Source organism: Sapajus apella, unplaced genomic scaffold (assembly GCF_009761245.1).
Source record: "Sapajus apella isolate SASKATOON/1434 unplaced genomic scaffold, GSC_monkey_1.0 scaffold68, whole genome shotgun sequence".
NCBI lineage: Eukaryota > Metazoa > Chordata > Mammalia > Primates > Cebidae > Sapajus > Sapajus apella.
In genome coordinates, this window is record NW_022437008.1 from 9,092,455 (window position 1) to 9,108,093 (window position 15,639).

General features: G+C 46.5%; 1 long non-coding RNA gene across 1 annotated transcript in view; it reads left to right on the forward strand.

Annotated features, from left to right (window-relative positions):
- Positions 1-14,368, forward strand: part of LOC116530798 — a 16,172-nt gene extending 1,804 nt beyond the window's left edge. The window contains exon 2 of the long non-coding RNA XR_004260133.1: positions 7,485-14,368. This is a non-coding gene — a long non-coding RNA (uncharacterized LOC116530798). The remainder of the gene's footprint in view (positions 1-7,484) is intronic.
- Positions 14,369-15,639: the final 1,271 nt, after the last annotated feature.

The window sequence follows — 15,639 nt, forward strand, 5'->3', positions numbered from 1 at the left end:
CACCACCACCACCATCATCGTCACCACCACCACCATCATCACTACTGCCACCAGTGCCATCAACACCAGCACCACCTACCATGATCATCGTTACACCACCATCATATCGTCATCACCACCACCATTATCATCACCATCATGATCACCATCATTACCACCATCTTCACTACCGCCATCACTGCCACCATCATCATTCTTATCACCATCACCACAGTTATCACTGTTACCACCACTATCATCATTGTCTTCATCACGAGGATAGATTCTCTGTTTGCCCCTCCAGATCTGCTTTCTATCTTCCTCCACGCTGCTTTGTACCCCAGGCAGCTGGCCAATGTGGACTTTATCCATGGGCTCTCTTACTGTTTGATTTCTAGTTGGGAATGGCTAATTGGGAGTGCTACAAGAGAAGGATATCAGAAGACAGTCAGAGTATTTGTTCCCTGGCTTTCTCTCTTCTGGGCCACTGTCAATTATAGCCATTGACAGTGGCTGTATTCTCCTGGCAAAGGTTATCAGATGACCTCTTCCACTGGACAGCTCTCTCTGGGTTCTGGTCACTTCACCTTCCCTGACCCTTCAGGTCTCAGGGTGATAGAGGTTGCTGCTGCTGATAGCCCTGGAGTCTTTCAACATCCCTTGCTGTTTTCCATTAGTCCCTTTTCCCATTGTTATGAATAGTCCTGTCAGGAAGCTCTCCAGTCACCCTTGGGTGTGCCCTGTGTTTCCCACTAGGACCCTGACCATTCAACCATCACACTCATCATCATCATCATCATCATAATCATCAATGTCTTCTCCAGTCTGGGTCTCCTGCTCTGTCATCAACCTCTATGTTTCCTGATTTCCACCACCATCTTCCCCAGAGGTATAGGTGCACATTTCTTTAGCCAACTTTCAGGTATTGGCACCTGAAACTCAAGCACCTGGTGTTTGCATCTTCCAGGACTCAGCTCAGGCATTATCTCCTACAGGAGGCACCACTCACCTCTCCTTCCTCCAAGGTCCAGATGACAGCCTTCTGATGACACCTCTCATCTGGAGCACAGTTTCCTTCTGCACCTGTCACCCTGTGAATTCCTGCAGAGAGAGAGGCAGGGATGAGGGCATCTTTTCTCTCTCTCTTTTTTTTTTTAAGAGATGGAGTTTTGCTCTTACCGCCCAGGCTGGAGTGCAATGGCATAATCTAGGCTCACTGCAACTTCTGCCTCCTGGTTGCAAGTGATTCTCCTGCCTCAGCCTCTTGAGTAGCTGGGATTGCAGACATGTGCCACCACACCAGGCTAATTTTGTATTTTTAGTGGAGATTGGGTTTCAACATGTTGGCCAGGCAGGTCTTGAACTCCTGACCACAGGTGATCTTCCCACCTTGGCCTCCCTTACAGGCATGAGCCACGGCACCAGGCAGATAGCATCTTCCTTATGCTAACATTTAACACGGACTGTTCTGGATATGTCCTAGTGGCAAGCAGGCATGACGGAGGGGTGTGGATGAGGAACAACTGACATTTGCCCTGAATACAATTATCATTCCAGCTAGTCCCAGTAGCCAGGAGATGCTGACAGCTCTCTCTGCAAACTGTGACTACCACTCATGCTTATCATGCAGGAGGGATTGGGAAACATTTGTTCAATTAAACAAAAAGAATGATCATACCTATTATCAATGGGAAGCTTAGTATTTGCTAAGCCCTGAGCTAAGTGCCTTCATATGTTGTTTCCTTTCATGCTCAGGCTGTCCCTGCTGTGAGGCTGACATTGTGAGGAAATTGAGGCAGCTCTAAACCCAGGCCTGTTAGCCTCCATTGTCTACACTTCTGGCCACCAATGCCCAGTCTGTGGTGTTTGATTACAAAAGTGCAGGAGGGGAGGCCAGAAGGTGGACTACAGGAGCCCCTAAACATTTGTCTTATTCTCATTGTGAACATCAGGTTGATGTCACAGCTCTGTCCCCGCCTTCCCTCTCTGCGCTGTGCGGTAAAATGGGGCAATGATAGCACCTGGCCCTTGGGTTACTGTGAGCATCAAAAGAGAATATTCCTGTCCTGAGATCTCAAGTTATTGTATTATAGCTGTGGTCAGCAGACAAACGGGTAGAAAAAGCAACCCCCAAAGATCTATTTGCTTCCCAGCCCACAGAACCTGTGACTGACTGTTACCTTATACAGCAAACGCTGGGATTTAAGTGAGGGATGCTGAAGGCAGGAGCTCATCCTGATTTTCCAAGTGGACCCTAAATGCAAACACAAATATCCTTGTAAGAGAGAAGCAGCTGGAGAGGAGACCCAAAGGCATGCAGAGGAGAAGGCCGTGTGAATGTGGAATAGAGACTGGAGAGATGGGCTGGAAGCCAAGGAACATTGCAAACGGCCGGCAGCCCCAAGGCTGGGAAGGCAAGGGATGGAGATCCCCGTGGGGCCCCTTGAGGGAGGGCAGCTGTGCTGACACTGGCCTGCTGGCCATCCTCTTATCGTGCCTCCCCTCCAACTCCTTGGAGCACAGGAGAACTTAGCACATCTCACTCCTCCCAAATCCAAGTCATTTTCAGAAATGTTGAATTTGAAGTACAGCACGCCTGCAGTAACCCACCGTGTGACGGCCCCGTGGTTCACTGATGCATCCTCCTACTGAGGGATGCAAGGATAGGTCCCAGGTTACAGCAATTCTACACCATGCTGCTGGGAAGTGTGCTGGGATAGGGCAGGAATGTTCTCTTTTGTTGCTCACAGCAACCCAAGGGCCCCATATGCACATACTCCTGCCAGGCACTTACAAGTGGCATGGCCAGGGTGGAGGGTACACGTGGCAGATACTGCCTGTTTTCCAAAGTGGTTCTACCACTTTCCATTCTGCCAGCAAGGCATGAGAGCCCTGTTTGCTCCAGGTTCTTGTCAGCTTTTGGTACTTTCTGTCTTTCCACTTTTGCCAGTTTGTGTGGATGTATCTCATTGTGCGTGTGCGTTTTTTTCTTCGATTCTTTTTTTTTAAAGAGACAGGGTCTCTCTCTGTCATTCAGGCTAAAGTGCAGTGGTGCAATCACAGCTCATGGCATCTTCAACCTCCTAGGCTCACGCAATCCTCCCACCTCAGCCTCCCTAGGAGCTGGGACTATAGGTGTGCATCACCATGCCTGGATAATTTATTTTTATTTTATAGAGCTGGAGTCGCTATGTTGCCCAGTCTCAAACTTCCGTCTTCAAGAGATCTTCCCCCGTCGGCCTTCCAAAGTGCTGAGATTACAAGCATGAAATAGCATGCCTGGGCTGATTGTGGTTTAAATTTGCATTTCTCTGATGATTAATGAGGTTGAGCTGCTTTTCATAGGTTCATGGGTTGTTTGGATATTCACTTCTGTAAAGGACCTCTTCATATCTTTCTCCATTTTTCTTTTGGATCATTTCTCACCAACTCATCTGAGTTCTTTTCCAACTATATGTTCCAAAGTCATCTTTGAAAGTTAGAAACTTGATTGTCAACTCTGAAACATGTGCCCACTTCTCCTCTCCAACATGGCCTCCCACCTCCTTTGGTCCAGATGGATCTAGAAGGCTTCTGCTGGTGGGGCCAGCCAGGTCTCTCTTCTGGCTGTCCCCTGGGCTGGGTTATTCTCACCACCCGGCCATGCCTCCGTCTGCACCACCTGCCTCGAGATCCCTCACTTTTTATGACTGTGAAGACTGACTTGAGGTGCCCCCAACCCCAGGGGGCTTCCTCCTCCTTCAGCCCACATACAGCTCTCCCCACAGACCCAAGTTGCAGCCCCTCAAGGGGTTCTCTTCCTTGACTCTGAGTGAGCCTTCTCTCATTTGATAGAGGAGTGATGATCATAGGCTCCTAGGGGCGGGGCTGTATCTCCATCTTCTTGGTTCCCAGACCACAGCCTCCCCAACTCTTAGGCACATATGCGGGGCTCAGTAGAGGCTGATACCAGCCAGGCCTGCAGTGTGCAGGGACAGAAGGATGGAGGAAGAATGCTCACCACGCCCCCGCTGCTCCTGGCCAGGGCCCCACTGGCCACCTCCACCCAGAACCACAGAGACCAGACACACAACTATCCCATCTGAGGCCCTGTGCCTTAGGCACTCCTGCCCCTTAGGCACTCCTGCCCCTTTGCACCCACCAAGGACCCGAGCCAGAGCCTCCTTCTCCTCCCCAGGCTGTGCCCCCTTTCCTGAAGACCCCGCCAAGGAGAAACCTTGTCCTTCATGTCACCCTCGTGCTGGCCTCTGAGACCCAATCTAACCCTGACCACGCGCCTCAATCCCACCAGAACTCTCCACACAGAGTCCCTAGAGGAAGGTTCATCGGAGCAGTGCCTCTGAAACCAATTGTTCTATCTAAAATGTGTAAAAAACACAAACAAATTAAAAACATGACAACTTGGGAGAGATGATTTTAGCTTAAGTCCTATATAGGGGTATTTCTCTTCACAGTTTTAGCAAGATTTATGCACATAACATTTAACACTTGAAGACAGCTTCTTCTTTATTTCATTTTATTTTATTTTTTCATTAAAATTGATCAACAACACACAAAGCCGTATGTGCCAGCAGGAAAGTGTAACGTAAGAATTCCTGGCCGAGGACTGCCTGTCTGTGCAGGAAACTGACCTGTGTCTCTCCAACTCTGGGCCTCTTGGGGCAGCCTTGCCAGTCATGATGAACTGGGCTATCGCCTGGCCCCTTTATCCTGCAGACAAATGGCCTTCCAGGGCTGGGGTGAGACCGCAAGGCTCATTTCCCCTCCTCACTTTCTCAGGGAAGCCCAGCCTGGGACCCGCGCTGTTTGGGCTTTGATTTGCTGTGTGGGACCCTAGCAGAGGGGTCAGGCCAGGGGATGTTTTGTCCCAGATTAAAAATAAAAGCCAGAATGCATGCAGGGGGGATTTGGCTGTCAGAGGTGGATTTTTGTTTATTCCCATAAGGTTTGATCTCATCCAGTCTACTTTCTTCCCAATCCCTCTCCTAGTCCCACTCCTGTTCAGCCCCTGGCTCCTTCTGGTTCTCATCAAGTACCCGCTCCCCTCTAGGCCCATGTCATCTTGCCTCAGCAAATTCCATGCCTCTCTTTCCTAGATCTCAAATCACCCCCTGAACATTTTCATTTATTCACCATTTCATTAATTCAAGAAACAGCTGGTGGATGTGATACAGAGAAGAAAAACACATAAATAGATAGGCAGATAAATAACTAAGGTAAAATCACAAAATATTGACACAAAGGGTTGATATGTATCCAAATAACCAGGTGCGATGGTTCATTTGATGTGACTTGGTGCCTCAAATGATGGATGCCCAGACTTTTGGTCAAATGTTTTTCTGGATCTTTCTGTGAAGGTGTTTCTGGCTGAGATTAGCATTTAAATTACTAGGCTAGGAAAAGCAGGCAGTCCTCCACAATGTGGGGTGGGGTGGCCATCCAGTCAACTGAAGACCTGAATGGAACAAAAAGGCTGACCTCCCAGGAGGAACAGGTAGCTCCTTCTGCTGGACTGATGAGGGAGGGACTCTGATCTTTTCCTGTCTTTGGACTTGAGCTAAAACATCTGCTCTTCTTGGGTCTTGAGCCTGCTGGCTTTGAGACTGGAACTTACACTGTTAGCTCTCCTGGTCCTCAGGCTTTTGGGTTCAAACTGAAGTTACCCCATGGGCTCTCCCCCTTTGCTGACTGCACATTTGGGGACTTCCAAGCCTCCATAGTCATATAAGCCAATTCTTTTTTGTTGTTGTTGTTTACTTTTGAGACAGAGTCTTGCTCTGTCTCCCAGGCTGGAGTGCCATGGCCTGATCACAACGCACTGCAGCCTCCACCTACTGGGTTCAAGTCATTCTCCTGCCTCAGCCTCCTGAGTAGCTGGGATTACAGGAACACCACCACGCCCAGCTAATTTTTGTATTTTTAGAAGAGACAGGGTTTCACCATGTTGGCCAGGCTGGTCTCGAACTCTTGAACTTTAATGATCCACCTGCCTCAGCCTCCCAAAATGCTGGGACTACAGGGAGCCAGCTCCGTATGATAAATCTGTTTACATCTATGTATCCTGTTGGTTCTGCTTCTCTGGAGAACCTCGACTAATATAACAGGATCTGGTGGGGGAGAGTGGCCAGGTTGGAAGGAATAATTGAGCTGATGAGGAGAAATAGCCAGATGTTCAAAGGTCTTAATTTTAGGTGCAAACCATAGCATGTGCAAATGTCCTGGGATGGGAAGATATTTGCTCAAGAAACAGACAGAAGTAAAATATTTCCGAGTGCTTTCCATTTACCACTTGATGCCCAGAATGTCCTCATCTGAGCACATTCCTCACCTGAGGCATAGATGACATATTCTTAACGTGACCTCATTTAAAAATGTGCAGTATAGTCTGTTGTACTGAGTTAAACACTACAGGTAAGAGCTTAGCAATTGAGAGTAAATGGAGATTTATTGTTTTTCACAACAAACAAGGTAGTCAGGGATTCCTTGTTTACAAACTACTTTGCATTAATTAAACGCAATCTGGAAGTCATCTTGTCTCCTCTCTAGCTCTCAGACCCCACATCTAATCTGCAAGGTAAACCTGTTGGATTGCTTTTAGAATATTTCTACACGTAGAATATTCTCGTATCCACAACTGCTGCTACCAGCTTGGTCCCTCACCCCCAGGCTATGTGTGCCCCATCCCAAGTGACCCACAACACAGTCATTGGGTCTTCCTTTTCAAATAAGAGTCAGGTAATTAATACTACTTTTCAGCTCAAGAGACCTACAAAGGACCCCCATTTCACCTAAGCATAAGCCAGGGCCCTTATGGCGGCTGTGAGATGCTATGTAAACTAGCCCCACCCCTTTCTGTCCCTGTCTTGGGCTTTTTCTCCAACTCCTGCTTCTCCCTTCTTGTATTCCCACTGACCTGCTGCTGTGCCTGGAACAGGTCAAGGCCACTTTTGCCCCAGGGCCTTTGACTCCCTTCCTAAGATACTCTTCCCCTAGCCTCCTGTCAATGAGCCTGATCTTGTTCATCCTATTTACATAGCAGCTGCCAGCTGCTTAGCTTGCTTCAGGTCTTCTGACCAATGTACTTTTTTCTATTCTTCTGTTCCCTGCAAATACTTCTGAAATAAAATATGATCTATATGTTCATGACGATTTTTATGTATTGTCTTTCCACTAGAATGGTAAAGGACAGGGATTGTTTTCCCAGCCTTGTTCACTGTTGGTGTGTGTTCACTGCTGAAGGATTTGAAGTTCACTGAAGGAACACTTGCCGGGGCATTTCTTGAGTATGTGTGAATTTCATGTTTTGCATTTCAGATTTGTGTGAAAGCTAAGGTAACAATGCATTGGAGTGTACACGGGAGACTTTTACTGCTACTGCCACCACGACTATTGAAGGAATTGTGTTTGCAATGGGACAAATATTACACCAAATTATTGCCTGATTTTCTCTGTACATTTCAAATCCATCCCATCAAGCAGACAGTGTTATCTCCCCCGTTTTACAGATGAGCACATTGAGGCGTAGAGAGGACGAACAACTTGCTGGTGGTCACTAAGTCGATGTTCCCAGTAGCAGAGGACCAACCCAGGAAGTGTGACTTCAAACCTCTGCCCTAAATCCCGGTCGGCTACCCTTTCATGGGTACTGTGATACGGAGGTAGCTGAGGGTGGAACACGGGTGAAGTGTACCTTGGACCAGGCCTCTCCAGAGGTCTTCCTTAGTTGTCATAGCTGTTTCTGTGTCTCATGAAGCACCAGCATCCCCCTGCCACCGTGGGACCCTCCATTAAAACAGACCTATAAGATCTGGAATGAGCAGAAAATCTGGTCTTCACTGAGGAGAGACTTGCATGGTTACCCACATCTCTGATCTCTGAATGGGGAGAAGACTTTGGGGAAATGGGACACCAGGCAGGGAATGTTGTGTGGCCTCTGTGGGGAAAGGGAAAGCCCTAGGGCAGAACGGACAGGGCTCTGATGGAAGGCCTTCTCAATACCGACATCACATTAATTCTGGTCCTGGTGCACATGGGCCCCATCCTGCCAAATCCACTCCTACCCCACAGGGAGTATGAGGCCTTAGTTACTGGGCATAACTACCTTTTATAGGCCATTCTATTTTTTCTTTAGAAACAGACCTAATTGTCCCATAGAACTGAGGTTTATGGGCTTCTTTTTTCCTTTTTTGAATAAACCCTCCCTGTCTTACAGCTTGAAACTTATCTTTGTCTGATCTGAGTCCTTTTCTCAAGAAACTAATTATCAGGCTTCTGGATAGTATCACCATATCCAGACGGTGAGGTTCCAAACCAATCCCTCATTTCAGTTTTCACACATATAGTTACATTTCTTCCCTGTTATATAAACCCCTAACTTGAATCAGTTGGGAAGATGGATTTGGGACTCATCTCCCATCTCCTTCATCTGATTCAGATGGGCTGTACCATCTGAATAAAGTCTTCTTCCCTGGCAATACTCGTTGTCTCAGTGATTGGCTTTTTGTGTAGCGAGTGACTGGATCTAGACCAAACCCCTGGCATTTTGGTAACACTGTCTTCAAGCTTTAGAGCAGGACAATGGCGAACAAATACCCTGGGGCTCAGAGACCCAGGCAAGGCTGCCAAGCGGGGCACTAGCATCTCTCTTCCTCCTCCCTAACCGCCTCATAGACAATTTTTCCTACCAAGTGTACATTTTCTAATTTTGATCTGTTGTACCTAAATTCCCTTTCTAAAGAATTTCTACTCCGAGAAACAAGTTGATTTCTCCACTGAAGGGTTCCACTGTAATTAAACTGATTGCTGAAAAAGACATCATTCTTCTTTTAATAAGGCAATTTGCATATTCAATAACTTTAGCCTCACTTGCTGAAAGACAGTTTGAAAGTTTGTTTGTATATTCTCTCAAACATTCTCTCAAATGTTTTCAGATTGCTTTACCTCGTTTCCATTAATGGGATAATAATGGAAAGAAAATGCAAGAAGAAATTCTTTTAATAACGAAAAAATATTTACTTTGTTTCAAAGCACTGCAATTAATGGACAACAGGGCCCCTGTGGGGAAACATCTTTTCAAATCAGGTGTTTTGCAGGTTACTTTTAATTTTCTGTTCATAAGCTGATGCTGGAGTCTAGCTGGACTTGGAGGGGTGTGAAGGAAATATGAAACCCAGAGAATTACAGCTAATGAGAACAGATGGACCACAGGACCCAAGAGCATGTAGGTGTGGGATGCTCTGTTTAGCTGCAGGAAGAATGGTTTGGTGAAGGGTCACATTTGTTAAGGGCTGAATGTAGGTTCCTCCAAGCCCACAATTCATATCTTGAGGCCCTACACCTCAACATGATGGAATTTGGAGATGGGACATTTCGGACGCGATTAGGTTTAGATAAGGTCATGAGGGTGGAGCCATGATGATAAGATTAGTGCCCTTATAAGGAAAGGAAGAGACACCAGAGCTCTGTTTCCCCAACCAACCCCTATGTGAGGACTCACCAAGGAGGTGCCTGTCTGCAAGCCAGGAAGAGAGCGCTCACCTGAACCTGATCATGCTGTCACCCTGATCTCCGACTTGCAGCCTCCTGCAAGTGAGAAAATACATCCCTGTTGTTTAAGCTCCCAGCACTCATCACATTTGTCCCCACTCAGCAACAGTGACCTTCTCACTAGTTTTGCTACTCCTGATCCCAAAGTGAGGCTCCATGGCTTTCAAAACATTCATGCTACATTTCATCTTGCTTGTTAGCCATTCAGCTAGACCCTATTAGCAGTGCAGATGAAAAACAGCTGACTGTTCTCCATGGATAAGATGCCAGAATCCATAAAATGGGTTCATCCGCAGACTCCTCCCTGCAGAAATCCCCTGCCACTATGGTGTGTGAAGTCTCCAACCTGGCATCAAAACCTGAGACAATTCTCAGCATAGATCCTCATAACCAAATCCCAGATATTCCTTCTGTCTTTGGAACTTTGCATATCACTCAAAGGACACATGACCAAGGGCTCACTCTTAATGGCATTCTGGAAGATCATAGCATTGCTTGGTATTGCTTGGTACAGACTCAGGGAGGCTGTGTCTCTAGGAACAGATACAAACCTGCTATTTTTTTCACTGTGGTAAAACACATGTAATGAGACATTTGCCATTTTAACCATTTTTTAAGTGTACAACTCAGTGGCATTAAGTGTACTCATATTGTTGTATAACCAGCATTGCCATCCATCTCTAGAATCCTTTTATCTTCCCCACTTGGAACCCTGTACCCGTTACATAGTCATTGTCAATTCCCCCTTCTTTTCAGCCCCTGGGAGTGCTGTTCTATTTTGTCTCGATGACATTTTGCCTATTTATTCATCGACCCATGAACACCTGAGTTGCTTCCACTTTGGTTATTGTGAATAATGTTGCTATGAACAGGGGTGAACAAGTATCTTTTCAATTCTTCGGGGTATAGACCCAATAGTGGAGTTGCTGAGTCATATGGTTATTCTATGTTTAATATTTTGAGTAACCCCATACACTTTCCACAGTGGCTGCACTATTTTACATTCCCATTGGACTTTGGCTTTTTCTGTGCTTGAACAACCAGTGTCTCCTTGTATACATATATATTTTTTATTCTTTGTCAATGTCTGCTTCAAATAACATGAAGTCCACGGGGTGGTGACTATGTTCCCCAGCCCTGTGGTTCTCCCATTTCCAGCACCCTGGAGTGGGGATTTTTGTATCTATTTCTTTCCGGGTATAATTTTTCGATATGTCCTCTCCACATGTTCACATAAAGGATTGAATGTGTAAGATAGTGGAGACGTTCATGGCGACTTAAGCTTATGACAGTTGCATGCTTTTATCCCTCACGATGAGATGCTTTTTATACACCCCAGACTATCCCAGTATGTAGCAGGTCACAGACAACGTCCCATGGGGTTCAAAACTGGCTGGCCCAGGGTAAGACCTGGGAGCGGAACCTACCGCATTCCACAAGGCCAGAGTATACCGAAAGGCACAGAGGGCAGTGAAAGACCTTGGCTTTTCTTTGTTAAGTGGTGTCAAAATCTAGGCTCTATGCGGCTTCCATCCTTGCGTAAGATGTGCCAAAAGAGACGTTGAGCTTGCTGGTGGAAGCTAGTGCCTCCTCTGACCCTTTAGAGTTAGTCATGATAATAAGCTTCAATCTTCAGAGATTATGGTGTTTGCCATTTTCCAAGTGGAATTCAGGCACTTTGCTCTCTCCAATTTCTGGGTTTAGCTCCAGTTGTTCGGTAATGCAATCCTGAAAGGGTGAATTTGGACAATTGCAGCTTGGCCATTTTGAGCACATATGCTAGAACTAAGTCTTTTTGGCCCAGCTGTAGCTTCAATCTAATGAAAATGACAGATAATGCAGTGCTCTGTGTGCCTGCCAAAAAAGAGGATATTTCCCATGAGATAGCACCTGGTGATGCAGAAATAGACACTATAGATTTGCGATTGGCTGGTGCGTACGGGTATTCATATCTAGTCTGTATTATCAACCACACAAGATCACATCTTGGATAATAACAGCAACAATGGCATGCATAAAAATTACTGCAGCAAAAAGGAAAAAAAATACTAGATCAATTATGTCAATTAGGCACGAATACTTTCTCCCCTCACAGTTTTAACGCTGAGAAAAGGTGGCATCTATCTGTGATCTAATTATTCACATGCTTATTTGTGGGTTTCCCCCCTCTCTGCGCTCTCCTCTTTTACAGGCAGATATAAAAGAGCTCTCTTTTAGAAACACACCGTGGACTCAAACGTGCCTACATACATATGTGACTTACATTTGAGCAGTTGAATAATCAGTAACTTGAAAGTAAAGAGGAAACGCCTCTGCGTGTTCTAAAGGGAAGCGATGGGAGGGGTATATACTGAGATGACCTTACCTTAGAGCAAAAATGCCATCAGCCTCGAGAAGTGTCATAAATTAAGTTGCTATTTAAGCCCTGATTCTAGTAAAAGGGTCCAAATTTCCAAGGTGCCTTTAATGACTCTGTGCTCAGTGACAATGAAGTATTTCTTTAACAGACTGCCACTGAGCAAACATAAAAAATGTGCAGCTCTGGAAAGGGAGCTTGCTATTTTCCCTTTTTTCTTCTTCCTTCTTCCTTTCCACCCCCTTTTTGTCATCCCTTCCTGTTGCACCTTCTTTGGCCTCCCCTTTAGAGATGCAGCTGAAAACCCTCAGCACACAATCTTGGAATGAGACAAGGGTGAGATTCTAGCGGGCTGCGTTCAAGTCTTGCTGGACTTGCTCTGTGACCTCAGTAAAGGTCCGCACAGTCACCACCAACTCACAAACCGCTGTCACACCGTCTTTAAAGTGAGGGGGCTTGAACTGGATGTGCTGACAGCTCCCTTCAATCTCTCAGGTTTGAAGGAAATGGTAATTTACCTAGGCTAGCTTGGGAGGAAGGTGATTTCGAAAGAGAAATACAAAATCATTAAGCAGATCAGTAAATTTGATAATGAATTGTTTCAATTACATTCAGGTGGCAGCAGATGTTAAATTACTTTAGCAGAACCAAGCTTAGAGGTTTGTGGTTTACTTTTCTCATTTAAATATATAGATGCAAAGGAAGAAATCACATTTCCTGTCCATCTTTTCAAAAAGCCCTACTGCGTGAAGCCACCAGAGCATAACTTCTGTTGGTCTGGGGATCGGGGGCGTGGGGCTCTGGTCTCAGCTCCACTTCCAAAGATTGTTTGTGCTCTGGGTGGAGCCTGCCCCTCTTTGTGTTATCCCTCTATTAATGAGGGATAGACTCATCTCTAACCCTAAAATGTGCCATGCTTCCTTGAACTGTCGTCTACCTGTGCCAGGCTTTGAAATATATATTTCAAGTATATTTGCGTTGAGCCTACAATACATTTTTTTAAGCACATGGCTTGTGAGGTCCTGTGGGACTGGATCTTTTTGCATGCCACAGGGGCATGTAGTCTTCTGGAGAAGCTTATGATGATATTGGTTGTAGCAGCTGCAGGGGTGAAAAGGGATAATGGAAGAAGGGCATTTCATCCTGGCACTGGCATCTCGACTGCCCTAGACAGGCTTCCTGTGACCCCAAAGCTTGATATGATCCCCAAACGTTCATGCTGATCAACCCAGATGACCCCGGGAGAGGCTGGAGTCCAGCATCCAGTGGAGGAGGGATAAACAGCATCCTGGCCCCAGAAGCCATCTCTATATCCTCTCCCTTCTTGGCCGCAGCGTTCCTAGGAGCCAGTTGCTCCAAGGCCTGGCTCTAGACTGCCCTTCACAAGATAGGCACAGTGCAGATGCCACCTGTTCCCTCTCCCTCGAAGTCCCCACTCTCTCTCCCAGCTCCCTGTCCTGCCACATGGAACAAAAGCACACCAGGTCTGCTGAGCTCCTGAGACAACTGCCTCTTTAAGAACTTATCTCATATTTTCAGAAATTGACTGTGAAAATTCTAAGTAATGGTGTGACATGATCACACTCACTTTCTGTAGTTAATCCTTCACGAGGGTCAGGCGCCCCTCTCTTCTCAGTGGCTCATTTGATTGTCACCTACCTTGCACAAAACCTCCCAGCCCCGAGCACTGTCTGGTGGGTTGACAGGCAGTCAGAGTGCTGAACGCTGTGCAGGAATAACTGAATTAGAAAAAAGCTGCTGGCGCTGTAATAAAGCGTTTAATGGACAGACAGCCTCTCTTGCCTTCCTTGGGGTAACACTAAATCCCTTTTTATTGTAGTTTGCACAGATGTTAGTGAGTTATCCATTTCTCTAATCATACTAGAAGGTGGCACATCCATCTTAAATAAGAAGACCAGCCCACTTGCTTTTACAGAGTCCTTTTTCTAATAAACTTGTGTCAGTTTCAGGTCAGTTTTACCAATACAAATAAAATTCAAACAAATAAAAAGTATATTGTCTCATGATGAGATTTATGTAATTATGTCCCTTAGGTCACTTTAAATTTACACAGGGAGTTACACCCTGCATAGTCCTTATTATGGGCTGGATTTTTCTCTGATTCGGGGACACACACAAACACCCACCCACAGAGTTTACAATATTGGATCTCCTTGGGTCAGGGCAGAGCCTGTCGTGCAGAACAGCCCTTGTTTATGTCCGAGGGCTGAGCTGGCCTGTGGTGAGCTGCACTCGGGTCTCCTCTGAAGCCATCCCCACGAGGTCACAGTTTTTGTTTTTTATTTATTTTATTTTTGGATGAATTCTTTTACATCCAATCTGTGCTCTAGGTAGGCCAATGTTCCACCCCATTGTGATCTTACAGACCACCCAAAGATCTTTTTGCAACAGAACATTTTGCAAAAGAGGATCATGTCATGAAAAAAAAAAATGTTTTCTAAAAGGACACAGTGGGGAAAAAAATCCTACACACCAAGGTGCTCCCATCTGCAACTTCTGTGGACCTGGGAAAGGTCACCTGAAGTTCAGGCCAGGATAAATAATTGCTGTGGTGAGGGTTCCTTTTTTTCTTTCCATGGAGTTGATGGGTTCACAGCGGTAGCTGAATCTTGATAGATTGGCAGACGCTGAAAGGAACTGCTAAGCGGTGACCGGGGCAGGGCTGCACTTCAGTTCTCAGGGCAAAGGGTGGGCAGCGGAGGTTCCGGGGCTGGGTGGACGACAGGGGCCAGGTGACAAAGCTGCCTCTGTCCCCGCACAGAGCAAGAGCAAATGCTGGGCCCTGGCATCGTCCCTGGGACAGGCTCGGCAGGGTGGGCTCTCCACCACTACTCAGGCTCCAGGCTACCGCTCGCCTTTGTGCACAGAATTACTGCTCTCTGGGGTCTCCCCTGCAAGTGAGAAGGCTGTCTCTGCTGTGTTTCCTGGTCCAATCGGCCACTTCATAAATCAAAGATGATGGGTGGTGCATTAACCATTTGGTGTCCTGTTGCAAAGCGGAAAAACCACCATAGAAGCCACAAAGGGGGAAGAGGAGGAGAGCTTGGTGGGAGCTGCACCTCACCCCAGGGAGAGCTACTGGAATAGGAGCCTTCATGCACGCAGCGCCCTTCAAAGTTTTGAATTCCCTGGCTCACTTGCCTATCATTCGGCCAAAACTGAGGTCCAGAGAGGGTGGCACGACTTGTGTAAACTCCATCGAACAAGGGGATGGAGAAGCTCAGACTGGACCCGGAGGCCCTGGCTCCTAGCACAGTGCTCCTTCATTCCCTCCTTCATTTATTCACTCATTCATTCATTTATTCAACGAATGTGTATGGAGTGTCTCCTCTGTGCCAAGCCCTGTGCTAGGCTGTAGGTGGCCACCAGGGAAATATTTAGAAAAGTGTCTAGCATTTCACATTTATAAGGAAATGCTAGTGTTTCTTTGTTTTTAGTTATTAATAAATAAGTATACAATCCTGCATACCTGAGCTTTTCAGCCTTTCAGGGGCTCTTCTTGAGTTTCTCTGAGGGGTCCAGGTCAACAGTGTGTCCCCGGAAGGCACAATGCAAGAACAGCGGCGCATTCAGCTTCCATGGGCAATAGTGTGCTGTTCTGGGTCAATGGTCTGAGAAACTATAAAATGTCTCATGCCCTCCTTCCTGCCCGTCCAATACCTGTCCTCTTCTAGACCACTGGCTGACCACCAGGAAGCTGTCAGGGTCAAGGGTCTGGACTCTGGAGCCAGCCCGGC